We start from the raw sequence: 9,260 nt of genomic DNA, 5'->3' as shown, positions 1-9,260 counted from the left end.
CTTCTCACTGCGTATTTATTTCAGTTACCTTCTGTACTAAACCTTAGTATTTCTGTCTATGTATGGTCCATGTTTCGTCGTGTTACATGGTAGAGACACATCACGCGAAAGTTACTTTCGTCCTGAAGCTTTGCACTCAGGTGCATTTGGAAAATGTAAACTTTCACCACCGGAATTGTCACAAAGAATGAAATATTCCAGGCTCTTATGCCGTGGTCGAAGGGATTTCAGGGTTAACCCCACCACGTAGGAATCATTATGATTCTCAAGCGCCGGTGAACTCGGAAGTTTTCATGCCATTCATTCAGGATGTGACTGATAACTGATACCATAGGGAAAACCTTGAGAAAGCGGAACATCGCGATATTCACACCCACACGGAAGATACAACATAAACTAAAATCGCCCAAGGACGCTTGCCAACCGCTGGAAAGAAGCTGAAATTCACAGGATTCCGTGTAGTTGTGGGGAGGTGTACTTGCGTGCTACAAAAAGAACTGTCAAGAAACGACTCCAAAGGCGCAAGGAGAATTGCAGAAGAGGGTAGATTGACAACAGATCAGCTGTTACAGAACATTCTTTACAGCCAGGAGACCACCACATTCATTTTCGTAGTACTCAAGTACTGGCAGCCATAAGCGGATACCACGAACGGCTATACACGGAGGCCATGGAGATAGTGAAACAGCCCAGGAATTTTAATAGAAAGGAGGAAGGCGTGAAATTGAATGAAATTTGGATTCCGAAGCTGAAGAAGATGTGTACCAGTTTCCCACCATGGGCTGATAGCAACAACGAACGACGGGCAGTTGGGCTCGCGTATTCAAATCATGTGACGTCACTCACGCCACTGCGCGGAAGCTCGTGCCAATGGAATTTTGCTGGAGTCAGTAGCAAATGGTTCAAATGACTCTGAGCACTGTGGGACAACATCTGAGGTCATCAGTCCCCTAGAACTTAGAACTACTTAAACCTAACTAACCTAAGGACATGACACACATCCATGCCCGAAGCAGGATCCGAACCTGCGACCATAGGAGTCGCGCGGATCCGGACTGAAGCACCTAGAACCGCTCGGCCACAGCGGCCGGCATAGTCAGTAATGAGCCAGGGTGTCAATCAAACATTAAACTAAGCTACGATACTCCTTTAAAATGTCTTCCGCAGATGGGGACGAAACGTCGGGCTTTAAAATAAAATCCCTTCGACCACTGGGTAATATCCTAGAATACCTTTTAAACTATAACACAGGTGAATTAAGTCATAATTGCTATTTGTATGACAATATTCCTGTTACGAAAGCCACATCAAAACTTCCAGGTTTCTTCGTTAGTGTTAGCAGCACCTCGATATTCAGCCATGTAATTAGGGAAAAATTGCCCCTCGATACTTAATAGGCATGTAACACAAAGTTCCCTAAAGTCGCTCTTTAATCATTACACACGACTCAGAAAAAGGATATTTGCTCCAGGCCTTCGAAACAACACGAAAGTAAACAATTAACATAGGACTTGACTTGGGAAATTTGTTCACTAACAGCACTTTGCGATGTCGCCTCCACTTTCATATTGTTCAGTATTCAAAAACGTCCTTCTACTTCTACTGTATTGTGAGGAATGTTCTATAAATAGCACAGACGGTTGTGAGGCTTTGAAAATATGTTGCCTGTCTACCCTTTTTTGACAGTTGGACATTCAGAATGTCTTCCACACGGATGATCTAGGTTAGATTCTTGAATCTGGTAAGAACTGGAAGAATAATGTGGAGTTAATCTATTGGACAGCTGTGGCTCTACTGAAACGTTAAGTAACAGTTCTAACTTTAAAAAATAATGTTAAGTGACGCCTTGCCAACAGAATGAGATGTGTTAAGAGTTACAGACCACGATATTCAAAGAAGATTATGACGGTAGCCCTGTTCTGTTCGTCTGAGCAAATGAATGTATTATGACGGACAATCTGTCAGGTCTGAGCGAGTAGAAATGAGAAAGACGGCAGTGGGATACTGCTTTTGAAGCGAGCCAAGTAATCAGATGTCGAGGACAGTCCACAAGTTGCAGCACATGACATGACGTGGCAGTCTCTCTACAGTCGTGGCAGTCTCTCTGCAGAGAGCATCGCAGAAAACCGCTCGCAAGGATGAGGCGATGAGGCGCAGATTCCTGTTCCGCATGTGTCATCTGCGACATCTTAAAGCAGAACTTATAACTTAACGGCTCCTCTAATATAGGCCTTAATAAATCGTGACAATCAAGAGTGAGTGATATTATATTCAGTCTCACAAAAGAAGCTCCAGAATGTTGCCATTATTTAATAAATGATTGCATAAACCAACGCACATATTGCTTCCAATGAATTGGTCACGTGGATTGGAAAGCTTTATCAGGCCACCACAGAAGTTCGTTGATGCATTCAGGGACAATTGTATGAATTAATTTTATCGTACTGTAACGCTGTAACGCTGAATTAATTTTATCGTACTGTAACGCTGAAACTTGTTTCGTGTCTTTCTCGATCGTTGTGTCGATTCTTTTGCGTTCTCTCGTGATGCAGAAAAAAGTAAACAGATTATCATAATCTCTTGAACCTAGTCTATTACATGTTCAGAACAATGATGTCATTAAATGAACGTTACCCCTCAGTTGATTTGTTCCAAAATCATGCCGTCATACTATAATTAATGATGACAATTATAAATTCGTCACTATTAACAGTTTCTTGTCGTTGTATCCAGCAGTTCAGATAAATTTAGAGTAATTAAAAATTAGGAGTGAAACGATAATTTGTCATTACATTAAATAGTTATAGAATAAATTAGTAAGATACTTGTTTATCAGTGTAAATTACTTGCAAAACTACGTATATGTACAGTTGTCTCAAGTTTCCGGAAATTCTTTTCACCATTTACAAGGAAACCAACCGATTTTTGATGTTTCTTCATGACATGTGACGCGCAAGTAGCCTCTGATTTTAGATTCTTTTATGACAGGTCTCGGTGTAAGCATGCACACTTCGTGTTCACGTATCAAAGACAAAGTTATTGCAAATTATTTTTTTAATGAAAGAAACATTAAATACAGAGAAAATGTTTTGCTTTAGAGTATGTCATCCACCTAATGAGTCTCTGCTTTTCATGTTAACGACAGAGGTCATTAAATCCGAGAATTCGGACTAGACGTGCGTGGAGAATGTAAAATATGGTTTCTAGTTTATATACACATATATATTCAAGCTGAAATGTTAGTTAACCTCTGCATTACACTTCTGTCTATGTTTTTCCTGTAGAAAACTGTTGTGTGCATGACATAGTGCGTTTTGTTGTGCTATGCCATTACGTCTTCCTCAGCTGGATGTATGTAACCTGTACGGTATTATTGACTCTTACGTTACATTCAGTCACAACAAAAATTCTCTATACTAGGGTATTACGAAAGTGAGTTTACCGTACCTTAAACTTTGAGAAAACCAATGAATTTTCCCCGTCGTTTCTTTCCGTTGCAGTTATTAATAGTCTGTCATCTTAAACTGTATCTCTTGCATATCATCCTATGTTAATCAAAACATGCGCATCACGGAAGTCCTTTGACGTATTTTTTATTGGAGAGTGTCACAAAGTGTCCTAGTGTTCCAAACGGAATGAAAAATTGACATTTTGTGTCTTACTTGTTCAAAAGAGTGAGATTACCTTGTGACAATTAACACTCACATCATTCAGTTACCACATAGGAGCACTGCTGGTGTAGTGGTATCATGCAAGATTCCCATTCTTGTGACCCGGGTTCGATTCCCGGGCAGTGCAGACATTTTTTGCAGCTAATGTGACTTCCTCCACTGATTTTTACCTAACGATACTAACTTGATACTACTCTGAACGGTGATAACTGCTGAAATCGGGATTCTTTATTATGTCTGGCTGATGAAATGCGCGTTCAGAGCGCAGGCGCCAGATATCGTTCGATAGCCAGCTAACGGCACGGCGCCCCGAATTGAAACAGGAGCAGCGCGCGTGATTGCGTTGTCTGAAATCTCATTGCGTTCCACTTAGTCAGACGCGCAATTAAGGGCGATCACATGCACATAAGCGTTCTCAGAAATGTCACACTTCGCTATATGTTCATTTTGGAGGTAGAGGCAATACAGGAGGGCACGTGATGATGTGCTTCTGCGCTCATCTTGCTCGCATTTGCTCATTTTAAAGTAAATAACATAATTTGTCTGTGAGGAAAGCGTGTGTCTCATAGCGGTTATTCGTCTGTTAAATCTGTTTAAAAGTACGTTGCATAGGTAATGAAAATGTGTACTGGGCTGAGCTACTCGTTTTTGAAACAGTAGTTATATTGATAAACATAATGACAGAAAATTAAGTAAATCAGTCTACAGCCGATACCAAACATAAGGACACGAGATAAAGCATTTTCATCAATAATCAAATCATAGACTATAAGGATATATCAGTTTATATATCAGTTTACCTCGCCACCACAGCTAATAAACTTACGCACGTCTGTACGGATTGTAGCTTCTTTACATCCACATCTACATGTATACGTCGCAGATCACTTAGGAGTACATGGCAGAGCATACATTGCATCAGTAACATCCATTTTCTTCCCTATTCCATTGGTTGTTTGAGGGGGGAAAAATAACTGTCTATATAGCTCCGTACATTCCCTAATATCTTTCACCTCAATCTTACTTCCCTCACGTAAGACCTATTAAGGAGTGAGCATAATAGTCGCACAGACTTCTTCGAATACAGCTTCTCTACATTTACCCAACAGGGTTTCACGAGAACTATGTCAGATTTTTATTCCAAGGATTACCATTTAAATTCGTGAACGTCTGTGTTACATAACAATTGCTGATAAAACATACTGTTCCAGACAAAAGCTTTCCAGACAACAAAATGTTTGTGTCATTTTATCACGTGACATTATTATCAAATCTGCAGCAGAATTTAGGGCACATACGACGACTTAGAGAGGACTAAATTGCCAAGAAAGAAGGGCGGATAGAAGTTTCCATCCGCCCCACATTTTGAAATGTGGTGCATAAAGCAATTAGAAAATCTATACCGGTGTATAGGCACGTGGGTTGTCGGAACAGAACTTTTTAGCGTCCATATACAAACTTTTTCTGAATTTATTACCTCGCTTTTCATTACTGTTGTAAGCTGATCATTACCACTGCCTCGATATGAAGTTTTGCATGCAGATTTAGTAAATAGCTGGACTCTGTGATGAACACAAAATAGAAGGGGAAACGTTTTATCAGAATTAAAATAGCTTTGTGGAGTATATTTTTACATACAAAATATCCAAGCAAAGAACGTCATTGAGGTTCACAAATTCTGAATTCACGGGAGTACACAAAGTGTATGGGGTCGCAATGCATTTTCACAACATGTTCTTAGTCTTTCTGAGAAGAAGTAAGCAACGAATACTACACGAAGGCATGACCAAGAATTATCAGCCGCGATAAATAGCAGTTACTATTAATGACGTTCGTGCCAAAAGATTGATGTGAAATACGAATGATCTTACGCCTTTCAGCTCAACATTTCTTTATAAAAAATTAGAGCCAGGTGAAACGTGTAACGTTTCTTCTGCCTAACGAGCAGAAACTAAGAGAATTGTTTAGGCCAGAAGGAAAGAAAGAGGGCAAGTTCTTAAGAGTTCGGCTGCCATAAATCGAAACGGGTACGCTATTTTTACCCACAAGAGTACAGCCGAGGTCTGAGTGGAAACTTTCATGGCCTTCCTGACCGGAAAGGACAGTCCCTCATACACCCGTGGGTTAGATAGCCGACATCATTGCTTCTGATAAAAATAGCACGATAGTAAGTAGTATGATAGTAAACGTAACAATCAGATATGAACGTAGTTACAACTACATTTCATATGAATGAAAATTAGCAGAATAAATTCGATGCGGACGCTACTCACATTCTATTTTTCGATAAAGCAAGGCCAGTGTGACATCTTGTAAATGGAAATCGATATCATTAAAGACAAAGTACTCCTTCTATTCGGTACGAACTGTTCAGTTAAAGGAACCGTCCTGATATTATGTAATGAAGTGTTGGGAAACGTAAGGCTGCGTTTACAGCGACACAGGCAGCGATCGCCAGATGTCGTCGCCCCGATCGCCGATGAATCGGCCGACAATTTGGTCACGGTGGATCCGATCTCCTTCGTCAGTTATTGGCGGGGTCAAGAGGTGAGGTTAGGTTACAATTTGTTCTTTGTATGAAGCTAGATTTTAAACTTCAAGAGTGGGATGTATACCACGAGGCCCTTGTGCTTGGAGACGAGTGCTGCAGTACGGCGTTTGCTATTAAAAAGATGCTGAATGCAGGTAAATTAGCTACACCTGTTTCTGAAAGAACGTGGCGAGTACTGTACACTTTATCATCAGCTACTGGAACTACACGACGACTTTTACGAGTATATGAGATAAAGGAAAAAATTATGTGTTACAAAAATTAAAAATGCCTTAACTTGCATTTAGGATCCCTCCAAAACATGTTGTTTCGAGTGCGATTTAGTACGCTGCTGTGGTAGGATGGGCGACTTCAGTCTAGAAAGATTTCGCCAATGAGGTTACGAAGACATAATGGTTAATTTATGTGATGAATGTAAATGATGTTTCTATTATATGGTGAATGGATAAAATTCTATGCGAGTAACCAAGTATTATTTAATTAATGAAAGGTAGATTTGTGGTTTCGCAGCAGCTCACTTCATTCTAAATATAATGAGAATTAATGAAGCTCTAGCGGTACATTCAGATAATTATGTTCTACGTCTATACGTATACCTACATTTAATGATTGCTCTGCAATTCACAATTAAGTGTCTTGCAGAGGGTTCATCCAACCCCCTTCAGGTTGCTTTTCTACCGCTCCCGAGCAGTCTGAGGGGAAAACCAACACTTAAATCTTTTTCTGCGAGCTCTCCTTTCTCTTGTTTTATTATGATGCTCATTTCTCTCTATGTGATGGGTGAGGAGAAAGCTGCTATTTGAAATTGCATTAGCAGGTCCTGCAACCACGAAAAACGATTTGTTTTAACGATTGTTACATCATTTCGTGTATCATATGCGTGGTAGTCTCTCCCATATTTCCTGGTAATGCAAAACGAGTTGTCATTCTCTGAACGTTTCCGATGTCCTTCGTCGGTCTTATCTGATGCGGATCCCACACCGCTTGGCAGCACTCCAGAATAGGACGGTCAAGCGTAATGTAAGCAGTCACTTTAGTAAACCTGTTACGTTTTATAAGCATTTCGTCAATAAATATCAGTCTTTGGTTTGCTTTCCCCACAACATTATCTACATGATCGTTCCTATTTAAGTTAATTTTAATAGCAATCACTAAGTACTTAGTTGAGTTTACAGACTTCAAATTTGTGTGATTTATTGTGTAAGCGAAATTTACCGGATTCCTTTTAGTAGTCATGTGGATGACTTTACACTTTTCATTATTTAGAGTTAATTGCCACTTTTATCGCCGTATCTTATCTAAATGATTTTGCAATTGGTTTAGACCATCGGATGATTTTATAAGACAGTTAATGACAGCATCATCTGCAAACAATCTAAGAGGACTGCTCCGATATCGCTTATATAGATCAGGAACAGCAGAGAGGCTATAACACTTCCTAGGAGAATGCCAGATAGGAACTGTGACCTTTCTGACAGTAAATCACGGATCCAGTCACACAACTGAGATGATAGACACTTCACAATTTGATTAAAAGGCGCTTGAGAGGAACGTTGTCAAAAGCCTTCTGGAAATCTAAAAATTTGAAATCAGTTTGACATCTCCTGTCGATAGCACTCATACTCAGTGAGAATTAAGAGCTATTTGTGGTACGCGAAAACGATATTTTCTGAATCTGTGTTGGCTGTGAATAAATCGTTTTTGATCCAGGTAATTCATAATGTTCGAACACAATACATGTCCAAAACCTTACTAAAAATCTACACCAGTGATATGGGTCCGTAATTCAACGCTACTTGAACGTTACTTCATTTCTTGGATACTGGTGTGACCTGTATAACCCTCCAATCTTTGTGTACGGATCTCATCAGTCCAATTTCGGTGTTGACGGGCCCAGGCGAGGCGAAGCGTAAAGCTTTGTGTCATGCAGTCATCGAGGGTACATGAGTGGGCCTTCGGCTCTGAAAGCCCATTCGATGATGTTGCATTGAATGGTTCGCACGCTAACACTTGTTGATGGTGAAAGGGTAAAGTACCGCCCGACACTGAAAATAGGTACAACATACTTCATTATTTTTGTCAGAACAACACATTTTTTTTGTAAAATAACTCAATTTCAATTAATACAGCGAAGCCGGATACCAGTGTGGGAAAGAATGACAATTTATTTATTTAATTGATCACATGTGCACTCCCACAAAATAAATCCCTACATCCAGTTTGGTGAGATCTGTGAAATGAATGAATGTATGGTCGTCTGCTAACCGCAGATAGTGAATGTGATGAATGAATGTATGGTCGTCTGCTAACCGCAGATAGTGAATGTGAATATATGATCATCTTTGAGTCGATCCTTTGGCCACCTTTGGTGGGACCAAAGAGATGAAATTTGCCTGAGCTTTGAGCGTCTGAAATGTGGCTGACCAATACGATAGAAAGGTGCTCCCCCACTTCGACAGAAGTGGGAGAGAACCTCAAGAACGGCCATGTTTCAAGACTCTGCCGCTGGATCTTGTGCTGTTAAGACCTGTTTTAGTTGTGCTCCGTAATGACGAAAGAGTGGAGACATGGTATGCATGTGGAATATTTAAGAGTAGTTTGAAATAATAATTTCTCTATCTCAGGAACTTTTGTGGGGAGAATTAAATGTCAGGCAGGTAATATTAATGGGATTGTAGTAATCTTCGGAAGTGACCAACGGTCACAATGAAACCATGTGTAGCAATAAGTTGAAATACTTCCGTGTGCTTAAGTTAAGCTGAATTACTAGCGTGTGTAAAATAAGTTGAAATATTTAAGAAATAGCGGGTGTACCATAAGCTGAAATATTTAAGAAATGGCGTGTGCAGGACTTGAAATTAGAGACGAGTACTTCCACGTGGTGAGTACTGTGTGAGTCTCAATCTGTGTATCAGACAAAGGATAAAGAGAAGTACTCGTCCATGGTATCAGTTGAGGACTCGCGTGTGTGATGAATATGTTCTTAATGTTACATTGCGTGATATGATTTCGTGTGACGCTACATTTAAACTCTGAGA

At 40.0% G+C, this 9,260-nt stretch overlaps 1 non-coding gene across 1 annotated transcript; it reads left to right on the top strand.

Annotated features, from left to right (window-relative positions):
- The first annotated feature begins 3,727 nt into the window (after window positions 1–3,727).
- On the top strand, window positions 3,728–3,798 carry Trnag-ccc (transfer RNA glycine (anticodon CCC)). The gene has a single exon. It is a non-coding gene; the product is annotated as a tRNA-Gly (tRNA).
- The last annotated feature ends 5,462 nt before the right edge of the window (window positions 3,799–9,260 follow it).

This window comes from Schistocerca nitens, chromosome 1 (assembly GCF_023898315.1).
Source record: "Schistocerca nitens isolate TAMUIC-IGC-003100 chromosome 1, iqSchNite1.1, whole genome shotgun sequence".
NCBI lineage: Eukaryota > Metazoa > Arthropoda > Insecta > Orthoptera > Acrididae > Schistocerca > Schistocerca nitens.
Note: the sequence above shows the minus strand (reverse complement) of the source record. Positions and strands in the feature narration are given on the sequence as shown.